General features: G+C 48.4%; 1 protein-coding gene across 2 annotated transcripts in view; it reads left to right on the top strand.

Annotated features, from left to right (window-relative positions):
* AZIN1 (antizyme inhibitor 1) overlaps positions 1 to 17481 on the top strand; it is a 1159916-nt gene that overhangs the window by 989880 nt on the left and 152555 nt on the right. The window lies entirely within an intron of this gene.

The raw sequence follows: 17481 nt of genomic DNA, 5'->3' as shown, positions 1-17481 counted from the left end.
ACAAGAGGTTCTAAGACATCTGTTCGCTCATGAACCTTCTCACAACCCACCACCTTCTCCTAACACTGTTCGCTAATCTATGCATGTGATCTAAGCAGATTCCACAAGCCTCCGAAGGGATACATTACTCACCGTAATCTTATTTCTGATTCTTCAGTCCACCCTGCCTCCCCTCGAAGAGAAGGCGCATGGATGCTTATGAGCTTGTCTGATATATATCTGCTTGGATACATCTGTACTCGCGCTACACTTCATGCTACCCTATGTCAGAAAAATAACAATCTGAGGGACATCGACGCGTGAAGGACCATGGGTACAGTGGACACCACATTAGGGATAGTATTACTGGCACGCCCTGGCGACATCCCTTTTTTTTAATTTCGAAAACAACTGTAATAATCTACAGCTTCCACTAGATGTTGGCCTATGCACAGCATGTGAATCTAAGCATCAGAAATACGATTACGGTGAGTAATGTATCCCATTTGGCCCTATTAGATAATGGTTATAAACTGCATGATTTGCCAAATGAAATAGTTGAATGGATCGGATCGATCACAAAGCTATTTTTGTTCAGAAATACTACTCACTGACTTAAAGATTCAAATAACCATGTACACCCATATGAAAATGTGATAAAGAAGGAAAAGCGGATATTAAGACAAGAGATCTGTAAAGTTGCCAGGGAAAATTTAGCGAGGAGAGGAGACGGGTGGTAACAAAATAAGGGTAAGATCTATGGTTAGGTCTTACCATAGATCTTTAAAAGTGATAGCCTGGCCATAAATATATGGTTCTATGAGGAACAATGATATTAAACTTCTGTTATACATTCAATAATAGAGCTGCACATTCTGAGCAGGCCCTGTTGAATGTAATACCTGCAAAAACATGGGAGGCATATATCTTAAAAAAAAATGTAAGGCAGCATTGATTGAAGGAAAGCTCCATGTGGAGGTTTCTTATGAAGACATACCATTTCAAACTAAAATTGAAATGGTCCCGTGCTCCCAGTCCAGATGGGGTCTGTAATTTGGTTTTGTTGGCAAACCCGGAGTTATGAGACTATTTTCTAAACTCTTTTTGATAGAGTAATAATTACGGGTCAATTACTATTATCCATGGACCTTAACCTATCTTGTCCCAGTACATAAGCAGGGGAGGAGAGATGGCACCTCCTGTCCTTGTTGGATGGCCCTGGGAAGATTTATGCAGGTTGCATCTTAAGGGAAATTGAGAAATGGATTTCCAAAGAAAAAACTTTGAACAAGTTTCAAGTGGGATTCCAGAGAGAGCTCTCATGTTTACATGGTAGCTTCATTGTGAATTCCTTAATCCACCAAGCAGTAAAGAAAGCGGCTGCGCCCCTTTATATATTGTATATCGATTTTGCAAGCACTTTTGACCCTATTAATCGTGAGAAACTGTGGGCACAATTGGAAAAGATGGGTATGCCTAATCATCTTCTTTACACAGGTCAATTATTATATCAGGGTGAGGTTGAACAGTGCTGGGGCCATGACCGCCCCGGTAGAGAGAGGGGGGTCAAACAGGGTTGTCTTGTTCAACCTTTACCTGGCGGACCTCGAACAGCTAATTAGTAGGGACAATTGTGTTCCCAAGCTGGGCAGCGAGAGATTACCCTACTTGGCGTATGCCTATGAGTTGGCTATCTTAGATGGCTTGAAGAAAAGTGCTATGAAAATGATGAAATATGCAAAAGATAATGACTTAAAGATTAATTTTGGTAAGTCAAAAATGAACTTTGGAAAAATGTGTTGTCAAAAGGGGTTTGTGGGTGAGGAGAAGAGAAAAAACGTAGAGTCCTATAAATATTTGGGATACAAAATGAGTGTAAACCGGAGCAAGCAGATCTTACGTAAGCATCGGAAAGCGATATCGTTGATGCTTATGTTAAAAAAAAAAAAAAAAAAATGAACAGTAACCTTGGTGGCAATTCAATTGGTGTAGTGGCTGTATCGACAAAAGCAGGCAGCTGCAGGTATGTTTGCCTTGGAATGCTCATTTACATATTTTGAGAGGTGGTCTGGAATGGTTGGTTTGGCACAGAATTTGGGGCCGATTGCGAGGTACTCGTAGGCAGGCGATCTGTATAGAACTTGGTCTGTCCTCGTTAAGCACATTGATAAAGATCAAAACGGAATGCTGGTTTTGAATATATTGTAGGCAGACACGATCCTCTTGACATTAAAGAGGGCAATGTAAGAGAGTCGTTGTAAAAGCTGAACAGAATTCAAACAGAAGAACAAAGATTATTTTAGAGAGACAGCCTTTTCTCTGAATTGGGAAGAGAGTCTGGGTGTGTTGAGAGCATCATTTAACCAATGTGACACTGCATGGGACTGGGTTTTTGCATTCGCAACCATATTGGTTGATTAAAATCCTTGCAGGATATCTCTAATTATGCGTTACTTAAATGGCTGCAAAAGTAGATTTATCAGTTTCCTGACCCAAAACTTCGAAGGGTTTTTATGTTGATTCGGTTAAATAAGTTGCCTGTATTGGCTAATAGTGGAATATGGTAGAACATTGACAGGGAAAAGAGAGGATGTAGATTATGTGAATCAAACATTGAAGTAAAAACTCCAAGGCATTTATTAAGTGGCTGTTGTGCAATGAGAATTTCTCGATTTTATAGAGACATTTAGCTGTCGGTTTTGAGGAGGTGGAAAAAACCTGTATTGGTTAAATGGAAAGGGGGGTGTAGTCTTACTTGGGCAATTGCTTTGATACAGGTGTGGTTTGCTTTTGAGAAGAGATTTTAACAAAAGATATGAATATTGCACATTTTAGAGACACGCAGGGGTGCAGCCCTGGGAGCATGCGCTATCCTGACTACGCCGACCGGCGCCACTCCTCAGTCCCCTTTTTGTGTCGACGGAATGGGATGATTTCACCAGCTCTCCTGGTTTTGGCTTCAGCCATGTAATACCACACGCTCTTCCCCAAATTCTTCTTCTTTTATCTTTTTGTCTTCTCTTTGTTATTTAGGTACTCTGTCCACCAGCGTTACGCTCCTACCCGGAGCATGTCGACTTCAGCGGGTGTCCAGCCTGCGAGAGGCTCTTCCCTATGTCTGACCCACACGCTCTTTGCCTCCACTGCCTTGGCCCTGACCACGCCTGGCAAGGTTGTACTGCGTGCGATGCACGGACTCCACGCGCACTGAAGAACAGGCTAGCTAGGTGGAGGGAGCTCTTTGAAAGATCGCCTCCAGAGGACTTGAAAACCTTCGTCAAGCAGAGATCGAGGCCCAAAGGAGGGCCGCTATTTTCCATTGCACCACAAAAGGGCAACTCCTTCCCGAGGAACGCCCAAGCAGGAGGAACCTCTCAGGTTCTGGTACCAGCATGCGCACTGAGGCTAGTCCAGCTACCGGCCTCACGGCTGAGGGGTCGTCTGATCCTTCCGGAATCAGTGCTGAGGGACCAGGTGAACGAGTTTCGAGGTGGGACTGGTGTCAAACAGGTACGTGGCCTACAGTTTATTCATCAGCAGTGCAGGGCAGGTTTCCCCTGCTAACTAGACCGTGTGCTCCGGTCCCAGCAGCCCCCAGCCACTCCAACATCTCTTGCCACCGCTTCTGCCTCCGAAGACAGGTTCTTCGAAAGGTTCCTCGCGCTGATGTGAACCCCCCAGATGAGGGCCATCCCGTCAGGGACTTGCTCCCCCCTCCCGCTCACTCCACCAGCACCCATAGTCATTCCTCTCATTGGTCGGCAACACAGTCCCCAGCCCTGCTGGCTCTCAGGCAGCCTCCGGTCTCCACGCTGCAGCCCCTGGCGCCCAGCACTCCTCCCGCTCCGGATCAGCCAGACACTCAGGTGGTTACAGACGAAGATGAGGACCCTGAACCCCCCCCCCCCCCCCCCCCCCCCCCAACCCAAAACCGGTATCCTGGGGATACACTCTTCTTAACGCACCCCCCAGCTGCATTTTTCAGTGATCGCTGCGGCGTCACTGTACTCTAAGCCTCAGCCGTCCTCGGCCACCTCGTCCTCTGTGCTGGAAGGCAAGGAGGAGATGATATTGGAGGCGTACGGGAAGAAGCTGTACTCCAACTCCTTCCTGCACCTGCGTCAGTTCAATGCAGATGCCATGCTGGCAGCCGCTAACCAGAAGTTCTGGCAGGAAATAGCAGACTTCCTTCCGGTAGTTCTGGTGCAGAGCCAGGCACACTTCAAGATGGGTCTAGGAGAATCCAGGCTGGTAGCACAGGACATCATGGAGTCCACCGTGGCCCACATTGATACCTCTTGCCGGGTCATCTGCATTGCCATGGACATGAGAAGGACGGCCTAGCTTCGGGCTACTAAGTTGAACCCTGACGTACAGGATCGCATATTGGACCTTCCGTTCGAGAGTAGTGACCTCTGCCACTCTACCAACGATGAGGAATTGGATAAAAAGAGCAGCTTGCAAACTGTGAAGTCTTCATCCTGATGAAGGCCACGCCCAAGGCGTACACCCAGTCGCATCAATGCTCGGACAAGTGGCAGGCATTTGGCATGTTCTGGGGTATTACAGGAACAGAGGTCGAGACAACTTGACCGCTCGCTGAGTCAGCACTGTTGCAAGCAACAAAAAGGTAGGGGGAGCACAGGTTTCTTCCAGCCCCCCTCCTCTGCAGCAACCTCAGACAGCAAAAAGGCATGGCGCGTCCCTTCGGGTTCACGTGTCTCCGGTGGGTGGCAGGCTTGCCTCTCACGTGCATTTCTGCCGCCAGACTTTTGCGGACCCTTGTATCCTCTCTGTAGCTCCCTCTGCTACCTCCTCCCCTCCTCTCCCAGCATCTCTGGTGGTTCGGTCGCTCGCCTAGAGCCAGGCAGTGGAAGAAGTGCCAGCCTCCCAGAGAGGATTAGGTTTCTATTCCAGGATATTTGCCATACAAAAGAACCAGCCTGGCCTGAGAGTTGTGTTGGACCTATCAACCCTCAACCTCTCACTCCCTCTTCAGAAATACAAGATGGTTACGCCAGCACTCATTGCGGGGACACTAGACCAGGGATGTGCTGCCTGGATCTGAAGGACGCCTGCCTACACGTCCCGATTTGGCAGCATCATCGCTCCTTCCTACGCTTCAGGATCATGGGCTGGCATTTCTGGTGCTACCCTTTTGGCTTCAATTCAGACCCCAGGGTATTTATCAGACTCCTGAATGCATCTGTACCTGGACGACTGGCTCGTTAGGGCGAGATCCCCGGATGGGGTCACCCCCACTTCCTCTGCGCTTATGAACACACTCCATTACATTATGTTTAGATAGCACACTATCGGCCCGTAGGCATGAAGGCGCTAACAGAAGAACAAAACATAACAAACAGTGGCAATCTGTAAAAGCATACTTTTCTAGGGCCCGACTTAAGACTGAACGGAAAATCAAGGCAGAGGAAAGAATGCTTACCATAGTGCTACCCGCTTGGGCTAAACTCATGCAAAAAGAAAGGTTTTGAGGTCTTTCCTGAATGTTGCAAGTAGTTTGTTTATGCAGCTAGTCTGGTAGTTGGTTCCACAGAATAGGCGCTTTAAAAGCGAAAGCCCCGTTCTCAGCCTTAGAAGTTCTTGGCCTGAGTTGCTCCAAAAAATTATGAGATCCGGATCTTAACTATCTTGTATTTACTTTATCGTTAATGTAACACTGAAGGTACGACGGCATCATTTGCATCCTACACTTAAAGGTAATAACCAGGGTTCTGAACTTAATTCTAGACTCCACTGGAAGCCAATGAAGTCCTCGCCTAGCTTCCAATACATGTTTGCGCCTTGATAGCCAAACTACAACTCTCACTGCCCAGTTCTGAACCAATGGTAGTTTCTGTAAGACCAGCTTGCCGGTACCTAGAAGTAGGCTACAGCAATAGTCCAGCTTGGACCCTATAATCACTCTCGTGATGGTTTCTGCACTTTGCTGTGATATGAGTGGCCACAGATGTGACGGTAATTTAACATAATAAACTGAGGACACAACAGAATTCATGTGCGCATTCATATTAAGCAACTGATCTAGGATAACTCCAAATATTTTAGTTTTTGGAAGTGGGCTTATGATATTGTCTCCTAGCTTGAAAGAGCTATAGGAACGATTGAGCCTTCAGAGCATGTGGGGACCCGACAATCATTGGCTCTGTCTTACCCCTATTTAGAGCAAGATAGTTATTCAACATCCAATTTTCAATTAGGCTGAAGTGGTGTGAGAGTGGGCAGTCTGTGGCAGACCTCTGTCTTTCTACAGTGGCTACAGTGTTTTTGGGGCCATTTCCTTCAAAACCAGAAGGCAGCAGCGAAACGGAGTGGAATGGCGGCTGGGGCGGACGGGGGAGTCTCCCTGGACTCGTGACTCAGCACTTCTGGCAGTGATGATGAACCTCGAAGGTTACGGAGTGCTAACAGCCCCTCTACCCTCTTGTTACCCTCCTCACTCTCCAATGACGCTTTCTTAACTTCACAAACTCTACAAACAAATAACCTAGCCTGTGCAGGCTCCTTAAAGCAGCCAGGAAGTAAATTGCAAAACATTCCATCGAAAAAATGGGCTAAATTAACAGCCAAACTACACACTGCGAAGAGCGATCATCTGAGTCAGAAACAAAAACTCTTACCGGCGGGGTGGTTCGAACCCATTTCCGGACCTACTTCAACTGGGGATGCAGTCACAAAAAAGAAGCAAATGGAGGAGTTTGGTGCTCTCGGGTTGGAGTTGGAGGCTGGCTGCACCAACGGGGGAGCCGCGGCGCCTTGGCCCCAGTCTGACGGTGGACAGTGCGGGGGGGACCCCCCCTCGAAGGAGGGGAGGCCACCCGTGGTGAAAGCCAGGAGGAGCGGGGGATGGGCTTTGCGTGCGCTGTTACCAACGGAGGCCAACTGCGGCCCTGTGGGGCAGTGGAGCCGCAGGGAGGCATCGCCTCGGCAGCACTCTGAGGACGAATGTGCGGGTGTATCTAGTGGAGCCGCGCAGCCTTGGTCCCGGCCCCGGTACCTGATAGATGACGCGGAGGAACCCTCCCTCGAAGGAGGGGGGGGGCACCCGGGTTGGATACCGGGGGGGTCGCGGCCGGACACCGCGAGCTCGCCTGCACCCCTGGAAGAACACCATTCACCCATGGCGGAGCGGAACTGCGAGGGTCTGCTCCCATCTCAGCATCCTTGTGAGCAAACCAGAGATTCCGGGGCGGAGAACGCCTTTAACTCGACGACTCCCGGCATAGTCGTCCCACACTGCCACCTGGTGGCCAAAGACGCTATTACAGCGATTCCTCCTACAAAAACTACAAAGGCACAAAAACACAATACTCTGCCTTTGTCACCGGCCGAAAGTGCCGAAATGGCCCAATTTGAAAGAAACAAAACACATGCTCTTGAGGGGGATTCTAAGTTTGCGAGAAGTCTTGGTGAGCCTACTACAATGGCTCCTGCATCATCCTCTTCCTCCTCGGGCCCCCTGCTCATTGAGAGCCCTAAAATTGAGCTCGCCAAGACTAGAGACCTGAGAGAAGGCATCAAACAAGGGGTGCCCAATCAACACCTAGATGGAATCCCATTCAGGCTTCTCACAAAAAAAACTTCGATCTCCCTACGTCTAATAAGCGAACAGTAACAAAAAAGCCCTCGAGATCTAGCAGTGCGGCCATTCCATCGGCGAATTTGCGCCTGGAAAATTCACTAAAAACACTTTTTCAAAGACAAGCAAAAAGAAATTTCACCCAGGGCTTGGGGAAATTTCAGACGCAGACTTGCTTGAAGCACTTCTCGAACCCTTACTCAGTTTCATCCGGCTCTCAGAAGCACATCCCTGGTAGCGGGACTCAAGTACCAACACCACAACAAAAAGAGCAAGCTAACGACATTTTCAATCCCGGACCAGCACCTTTACCAACTATTGTGGAAACCCAAGAAAACTGACCAGAGAAAATTCTAACCTTACCATCTTTGCCATCTCACAATGAGTCTTACAGGAAGATCCAAACTCTGGAGCACGATCATATACTCCAACCTCTACTGGGAAGCTTGGAATCAAACCCCCAGTCAGACTATACAGGCCCGCTACCCGCCTCACCAGTGTCATTGGGAAACAATAGCCCGCCAACTGCCCTACCAGCATCATCGAAAAAAAACAGCTTGGACTCACCCGACAACAAAAGGTCATCGCCCCAAAATTTTGAGAACAAGAACTTGGCGAATAAGCCAATCGACCCGGCAGTGCTCCTTGACAAAGAGGCACACGTGAGAAATGGAAATAAGGAGGCTTCGCCCGATCCCCGAGAGGGTCTCTTCCGAGGTTTCCCACCCTTCATCCCAAGTCCAAAGAATTGCCGACGATACGGCCGCCTTCAACACCAGTGACCTCTTCATCTAATAGAAGATCAAGTGAGTCATCCTTCAATATCCCAAAGGAGACACCATCAAAAAAAGCAGACTTCATGCACATTATGTCTGCCGTAACAATTGCACTTGCACCTTTCTGTAAGCTATACGAGGCAATCAACGATTCTTTGAAAGATCAAACATCTATCTTTGCGATGAGGAACTCAAAGCTCATCTATCTAGAAGGCTATATCAACGCCCTGGAGAGGAGTAAAAACGACACAGCTGGCATCTCCCATCTCCATCAATCTGAGTTTACGGTTTCTTCAACAGTCTTAAGTAATAATAACAAAGACAGGCCAAGGAGGGATGCAAGCTCTCAAACAACAACACAAGACACCTTGCGACGCGAGGCTACTTACATGGATTGCGGGACAAGACCAAAATCTGGTACCAGCAGCTTGTCAAGTCTTCACAGCTTATCACCAATTAGATCAGACCTGACACTTAACAAGCCTGGAGACAATGAAGTGATGTGTTTAGATGACACCCTCCCACACAAAGATCAGCCAAAAACGAAACGAATCCAGGGACTAAGCCAAAAGCCATCGGGCTTAGGGGTGACTCTCGACGGGAACCTAGACACGAGAACTAAACATCATCCTCCCAGCTCCCAAGTATGCCTAAAAACGGCACCTTTGTTTAAACCAATCCCTGTGCCTCAGCAACCTAAACTCCGTCAGAACGAATCGTTACCAAAGAATAATCAAAGTTTTGGGGGGGGGGGAAATAACCCAGCTCCAGTAATTGCCTTAATCACTGATACTCTCCCAGAAGCTCTTCCTCAGTCACCAAAATCAGTAGACGAGTTTCTCGCTAACCAAGACTTGATGAACTTGAGCCAACATCTCAAAGTCAACGGTGATAGCCAACAGAAAGGTGTGAACTCTCATCTTCCCAAGCTGTCACCCAGCCACCAGACAGTTATTAGGGACTTTTCAGGTTTCACTTCACTGGATTACCGTTTCAAGTCTTTACGAAGTAATAATTGAGATCACACCACCAAACCAGTTGAAAATCGCACTGAACAAAACTTTCATTCGGACCCATTTCCTTGTCGTCCACAGGCGAAATATAGTTTGAGAGTCCATATCCAAACAAAAGCTGACTTATCGGTCAAGACTAAGGATACTAAACACTCGCAGCAGAGAAAAGGTTTCCAGGACCTCAAACATCAAGAGAGAGCGTCCTATAACTCTCTTCACCAGAATAAGTCGCTCCAAGACTCTAATAGCCAAAAGTTGAACCCTTCTGTCAAAATACGACAACGGTCTGGCAACCAAAAAAAATATTTGGTCTTAAATAGAAGTACTGTAATGAGGCTGTTCCACAGTACTTCCACCTTAAGGAACTTAAAATCAGAAGATCTCAAAACGGTGGAACCCCCTCATGAGAGCCACAAGGCCTCTTGTTTGCTTTACATATCATCAGACAGTGTGATCACTCAGCAGCAGCGGAGGTACTATACAAACAAGGGTTTGAGCTAACCCTACTCAGGCCACTTAATACAGATCATGAGAAGATAAAGGACAGTTCAATTGAGGACAGCCATACAAATGAAAAACATCAGTACACTAACTCAAGCACCGACTTGTCAAAGAAATCATCAGCAACACCTCGGTCGGTCACGGCTCAATCGCCACCTCATGGGCAAGACATCTCCCCTCGCAAACCACTTAACCCAAAGGCGAGCAATCTATTAGAGGAGAACCAAAAGGTGACTCAGGCCAGATAGATTTCCAATACTTCTACATGGGCTTGGTTACCTAAAGTTTTGTCTACACATCTCCACAAATAGCCACCACATTACAACGAAACCCATAAAGAGCAACAATCACTCTCTCTCGCGAGCTGGAACACAAGAGGGTTCCTACACTTAGCACCTGGTGACATCAACTTAGGGGAATACGATAGTCTGTCTTCATGAGGTCTGGTTAAAATCTAAATCGACACTGGACGGCTTTGAGATCGCCTTCTCAGAAGCATTATCAGGAAACAAAGGAAGGCCTTCTTCAGGATTAATTATTGCAGTCCGAATGGGTGTGGGACTAGAAATAACTAAAATCATCCTGAAGTCCCCTTATGTCATTGCGGTACTAATCTCCTGGCTGCGAAGGGAGTCAGCGGGTGACCAGTATACGCGCACTCTTTTGCTGGTGCTGTCCATTTATTGGAACCACAAAGTGATTCAACAGACCTCTTTGTTTGACACAGTCACTTATATACTAGATTCGGTACACCTGGAGTTTGGGTCATGTGAGGTCATTATATGCGGAGACCTAAACATCAAATGCCCAATGGCTGGCTCTGTCGCCACAGGTCCCTTACAGAACAAACCCTGCAAACAAGGTACAGCTTGGAACAAACTGATGACGGCCAGGCAACTTTTTAACACTGCATGTGTACGTCCCGATTCCATTATTCTGCCTTCATGGAAGCGAGGCATGGCCCATTCAACAATAGACTACATTTTTGCTTCTGAATTTCTCCAAGCTCGGCAGATAGAATTCGGGGTTCATCAGACAAGCCAAAGCGACCATAATCTTTTGGCCATCAAATGGGCATCTACAAAACCAGCATCAACCCACTACTCTGGAAGAATCGAACCGGAAGGCAAAGGCAACCGGGTAAGGGTCACACGAGCAAACATCCGAGCAATCACTTCTTCATATGGAAACAGGCAATCTGTTGCGGGGGTCGACTATAGACCTCTTCTAGAACCTTACAGAGCCATGATGAAAAGCCCGAAGGGAATAAACTCAAAGCAAACATCCCACGCAAACCATTTCGACGCTCGTTTAGTGGCACAGCGAAACATCCTTCGCAGAGCGAAAAGGACGGCTGCAAGAAACACGCCCTCCAACAGAGCCCATGTAACCGAGGCAACAAGAGCCTATAAAAGCTGGCTACGGTGCTATCGTCTAACACTACACCAACAGGACTCCGAGGCTATGTTGGAACAAATCCAACTCCAGAGAGTTTTGGAGTCTGGTCAACCCACGGGCCAAAGAAGCAACCACAATGCTGCTGAACAGTATCTCGGAAGCAACGTGGATTGGGTTTTACTCAACACTGTTCAGATCTCCAGACTCTGATGTGGGGCCTTTACCTTTGCAGTCGACAGCACCTTGGGTTGACCTCTCTGACAAAATTGAAATCTTGGACAAAATATCCAAGTTAAAGAAATCAAGGGCACCTGGGCCAGACGGTCTGTCCAATGAAAATTTGAAATCTGCCCCAGAAGACTGGACTAATCTGCTATGTCTAATTTTTCAGAAATGCACAATCTTCAGCACAATCCCGCCTTCTTGGACCTCGGCGGTCATCCCAATATTTAAAAAAGGAAGAAAGGATGCGTTAGGCAGAAACCTGTGCAGTTCCCTCTGGGACCACTGCAAAAGATTTAGGACTACAGGCGTTTGGCAGTAAACCCACTTGGTAGCAGTCTGTACCACACAGATTCACTTGGTAGCTATGGCTGAGCAGTCAGACTTCCCTCAAGAGGAGTTAGGCAGTATACAGGGTATTCACAATAGGTCAAGAGAACACAGTAGAACAAGTAAACACTGACCAGGGCTTGGTGTAAAAGATATATAATTATTTATTTAAAACCACATCTAGAAAAACACACAGGCACTAATAGTAAGCAATTCAAAAACAGTCACTAAAAGATATACACTCCATTAAAAGAATATTAGACAAGTCTTAAGTAAAGCCCCACTTATTTTCAGACAGCGGTGAACGCTTAACGTAGATGGCACTCTAATAATTCGGTTTAAAAGGGAGAGAAAAGCAGAGAACAAGTTGAAACAGATCCCAACACTTTTACCAGAACATAACAAGAGAGGAAGGCAAAGCGAAACCGTGAGGTTGGAGTTCAAGAAGCCGGATCCGCTTTAAGAGGATCAAACGAAATGTGTCCAAGGTCACACGGTTGCAGTGCACAAAAGTCTTGTAAAGGGGGGGCGTGGCTACGAGGGCCATGTAGGAGGACGTGATCTGGAGGAGCTCCCGAGATCCTGTAATGATCTGGGCAAAAAAGTGTGTGATGATGGGCCGACGACCGCTGAAAATACACGTCGGTGTATGAACGATTGGGCCACGCGTGGTGAACTTCTGGATGGTGCAGGAGGAACGGCGGCAGAGATAGGTGCGGAAAAGATAATGAGCGCCGGAGACGAAAGACGACACAAAATGGACGACCAATGTCCGGAACAAAGGAAGAAGCAGGCCGCACGGTGACCTAGCGAAAGGGGCGTACTGAGTGCACATTTGTCACTTGTGCAAAATACAGGTCCTCTGGGTCATGTCGAATAGAACGGTGAGGCCGAAGGCGAAACAGCCCACCTTAGACGACTTCGCTAAGACGTCCCCGGGTCAAGACAATACCAAGAGCAGGGACAAGCCGCCTGCAAGCGGCATGACGACTTTGGGCGTTAACCAAGAAGTCCTAGCTGCGATTGCGGACCTAAGGGCGGCCTGGGAATCTAAACTCGAACTAGCCGTCACTGAACTGAAAAGGGCACTGGACCTCAAGGTCGGAGAGGTGCAGGAGGACGTTAATCTACTCCGACAGGATGTCAGGGCCTTGGCGGAGCGCACGGAGTCCCTTGAGAAGGAAGTTAGCCCGAAAACTGCGGATTGCGCCTCCCATAAGGCCGAATTGCATGCCCTGATACAAAGAGTGGGCAACTTGGAGAGCAGAGCGGAGGAGGCGGAAGGAAGAGCCCGACGAAACAAAATCCGTATCGTGGGCCTGCCGGAGGGATTGGAGGGCCACGACCCCACGGAATTCATTGAATCCATGCTACTGCAAGAGATACCCGGAGGAGCCCTATCCCAAGGATTTGCAGTGGAAAGGGCACATAGAGCTCTAACAAGGAGGCCGCCGCCGGGGAACCCGCCTAGGCCGGTGATAGCCAAAATTCTTAACTACCGAGATCGGGAGAGGATATTGGAGCACTTTCGTAAGGGAGGAACGATCACACGAGGAGCGGCAAACATCACATCCTACCCGGACTACACCCTGTCTGTGCAGCGTAGCCGCATGAACTTTGGGACGGTGAAGCGGAGATTGAGAGAGGCGGGCCACAAATATATGTTACTGTATCCGGCAAAATTGAAAGTCCTTCATAAACACAAAACTTTGTTTTTTGAGACCCCGGAGGATGCCATGGGATGGCTTGATGCGCAAGGATGTCCCCAGGAGTCAGAAGTTCGGACGGAGAAAGAGCATGGAAGAGATAAGTGATGCACGAAGAAGGTGCCACAAGATGGCGCGGCACGTGGGACTTGAATATAGTCGCTTGCACAGCCTTCAGTAGAGAAGGTCAGACTATTACACTATATGTTATAAGCACTGTAGTTGAATTAACGGGAGCCTTACAGAGCGGCTCTCTCTAGCCCACAACAGTTTTAGTTAAGTGGCCATTAGGGCGACTTCACCCTACTGAGCTCTGTGCACCGTTTGGTGCTTGCAGGGCTAGATGTGGGGGTGCCTGAGTTCCGAGAATGGAGCTGGGCAGCAGTTGGGGTGTGTGATGTTGGGGACGGGTGGGGGGAGGGGAGGGAAGTTGGGGATTTGCCGTGTACATAGTTATGGGGAGTTTGAGCTGGTACGAGAAGCTACAAGCAAAGATGGAGGGCTGTATCTGTATCACGTGGGCAAAGGGGAGTTGCTACATGGAAGGCAAGAAGACACTCATGAGCCATGGGACACCTTAAGATCGTAACATGGAATGTCAGGGGACTTAACAGCTACTTAAAAAGAAACAAAGTCATGATGTACTTAAAAAGACAGAAGATTGATATTGCGTTGTTGCAGGAAAAACATCTGACCCAGCAAAAATTGGAACTGTTGGGGAAGAAGTGGAGAGGTACTGTAGTGGGCTCTCCGTATTCTGCCTACGCTAGGGGAGTGCTGGTCTGGGCGGCACCGCACGTTCCGCTCCAACTTACACAAGAGGTGGTGGACACGGAGGGGAAGTTGGTCATATTAAAGGCTTTGGTAGAGAATAGAGAGGTGTGCATTATAAATACGTATGCCCCCAACCAAAACACTGCGACGTATTTTAGAACCCTATGTACTCATCTGGGCGCGTGTATGGGAGGAGCGGTTATCTGGGGAGGGGATTTCAACTGTGTGCTCAACCCAAAGGCAGACAGATCTGATGGGAAGATTGATAGGCCCACCCCAGCGGCCAGGGTATTGCAGACATTACTAGATGACTTTGGGCTGGCGGATGTTTGGAGACTGAAACACCCTAATGAAACACAGTACTCGCACTACTCAGCTCCGCAGCACCTGCACACGAGGCTGGATTACTTTTTTGCCACGCCAGATGTGATGATAGAGAGCACCCAAATTGAATATAGAGCGAGGGTCCTGTCGGACCACTCGCCTCTGGTGCTGACCTGGCAGCACTGCCGCCCCAGGGCGCGGATACCGACATGGCGCCTCCGGGCAGAGGCGCTCCGAGACCCAGTCTTCAGGGAAGATATCAGGGATGCAATCTCACAGTACTTTGAGGTAAACACAGGCAGGGTAGATTCAGCGTGCACACTCTGGGAAGCCTTTAAGGTGGTATTGCGGGGTGCTGCTATTGATAAGTCAAAAGGCCTACAGGGTGGGGTCCTAACGGAACTAGAGGAAGCCGAAGAGAAACTGGAGCGAGAAAGCAACAGGGCGGGAGGGGACACGGAACTTGTACTCGAGTTGCAGCAGAGGTGCGCAGAGCTTTGGGAAAGGCTCTACAACCTTAACTACAAGAAGTATGTCGAGAGGCAACATGCATGTGGGGATAAAACTGGCCGCTTGTTGGCGTGGTTATATAAGAGCGAAATTCCCAGGCCCCCGATTAGGACAATAACTAGAGAAGACGGGGAGGTGGTTGACACCCAGGAAGGAGTCAACGAGGCATTCTTGGACTATTACAGAACATTATATGAGGACAGAGGAGGGGACAATCGGGAGGAGATTAGAGAAACACTAAAAGACATGGAATTACCTAAGATTAGTGATGAAGAAAGGGAGGAGCTGGAAGCACCGATTACCTTAGAGGAATTAGAGGTGGTGGTGAAGCAGCTGCCCACCTGCAAGACCCCGGGCACGGACGGATTCCCTGGTGAGTTTTACAAAATATATAAAGTGGAAGTACTCCCCCCCCCCCCCCCCCCCCCCCCCCCTATGCTAGAAATGCTCAATGAGTCTTTTGAGAAGGGTCGGCTACCGGAATCTCAGAGAAGCACTAATTGTGCCGCTCCCTAAGCCCAACAAACCAGGGCATAGCTGCGGCTCCTATAGGCCGTTGTCAATGTTGAACCAGGACAGCAAGATCTTGACGGCGGTCCTGGCCAATAGGCTGCGAAGGGTTATCAGCAAACTGATACACCCGGATCAGACAGGCTATGTCCCCAACAGAAATATAACCCACAACCACAGGCGACTCCACTGGGTGATTGAAGAGGGAAATGGGAGCGATGGGGAAATGGCGGTGGTGTCCCTAGATGCAGTCAAGGCTTTTGATTCAGTGAGGTGGCCATGGTTGCTGGCGGCCCTGGAAGAATACGGGATGGGGCCGGGTTATGTTAGGTGGGCATAATTATTGTACAGTGAACCACTGGCCAGAGTACGCACTGGATCGGTGATATCTGAGAGGTGGCAACTCAGTAGAGGCACCAGACAAGGGTGCCCCTGGTCCCCGATGTTATATATTCTAGCCCTAGATCCCCTGGCAGTGTACCTCAGACAACAATATGACATGGTCGGTATTGAGGCAGGGGGAGAGAAACACTTAATATCCTTGTATGCTGACGATTTACTACTGTATTTGAAATATCCGGAAGAAAAGCTTCAGTACATTCTAGAGGTCATGGAAAAGTATGCAGAACTGTCTGGCATAGCGGTAAACCCCCAAAAATAGAGCATGTTCCCATTGGGGAGCTACATAGGAGCCCCTCTGGAACGGTTGCCAGTGTTGTCCGTACCTTGGGCGGCTGATTCCTTCCGCTACCTCGGAATAGATGTATATCATACGGTGGAGGGGGAACACTTGCATAACACCGAGGTGGCTGTGAAAAAAATCCGAACAAAAATGAAGTTTTGGGAGAAGTTGCCGCTGGCGATGATGGGACGGGGGGCGATGCTCAAAATGGTGGTCCTGCCTAGGCTGTTACATTTCTTCAGTAATATACCATACTTGATACCCTAAACTGAACAGCATGTGTAGGGACTTCCTATGGCATGGCACTCGCAATAAAGTGGCACTATGTAAGCTACAGAACTTCCATGATAGAGGGGGCATTAAGCTGCCGAATTTTGAGGCATATTATGTAGCTAGTCAGTTGCAATATGTAACCAAATGGCTCTCTGATGAAGAAACTCCTGAATCTAGGCTGTTTGGGCAGGACTGCACCCCGTTTTACCTAAAGGAGATTATCTGGGTGCCTAGACTCGAAATGAAAGAACGCCCGGGTATGCTGTTGCTTGGGTGGAAGATGTGGCACAGAGTATGCCAACTGATGGAGAACCCGTGCCCGTGTTCCCCTCAGGTGCCACTAGTCGCCTTAGCTAGGGGAGACAACCAACTCAGGATGATAATATCGGTTGGGCTGGTCACATTGGGAGACATATGGCAAGAAGGGATTATTAAAGATTTTGAAGACCTGGGAGAAGAGACAGGTTTGCATGGAGGCCAATATGTCACGTATCTTAGGCTAGTGCAGACTATTCGCAAAACCTGGCCAGAGACTGTACTGGCGGAAGAGCTAGACGTCCTAATTGGAACAATATATGACATATCGGAAGGAGGGCACGAGATCTCTAGACTGTATGAGATGGTGATGACCCGGGTGGGGAAGGATTTGACTCATTTGAGGCTGGACTGGGAAGCGGAGGTGGGGGCACAGATGACCGATGGAATGTGGGAACGTGCTATAGGATACCACAAGAAGGTGTCCAGAAATGCTAGATTGCAGCAGATACAGTTATACATAACGCATAGAGCCTATATGACCCCGAAGAGAATATCTAAGTTTGTAAACGCAGGAAGACAAGCATGCCCAAAATGCGATGAAGAAGATGCTGATATGACACACATG

The sequence above is a fragment of the Ambystoma mexicanum genome, chromosome 5q (genome assembly GCF_040938575.1).
Source record: "Ambystoma mexicanum isolate Mex_15411 chromosome 5q, UKY_AmexF1_1, whole genome shotgun sequence".
NCBI lineage: Eukaryota > Metazoa > Chordata > Amphibia > Caudata > Ambystomatidae > Ambystoma > Ambystoma mexicanum.
Note: the sequence above shows the minus strand (reverse complement) of the source record. Positions and strands in the feature narration are given on the sequence as shown.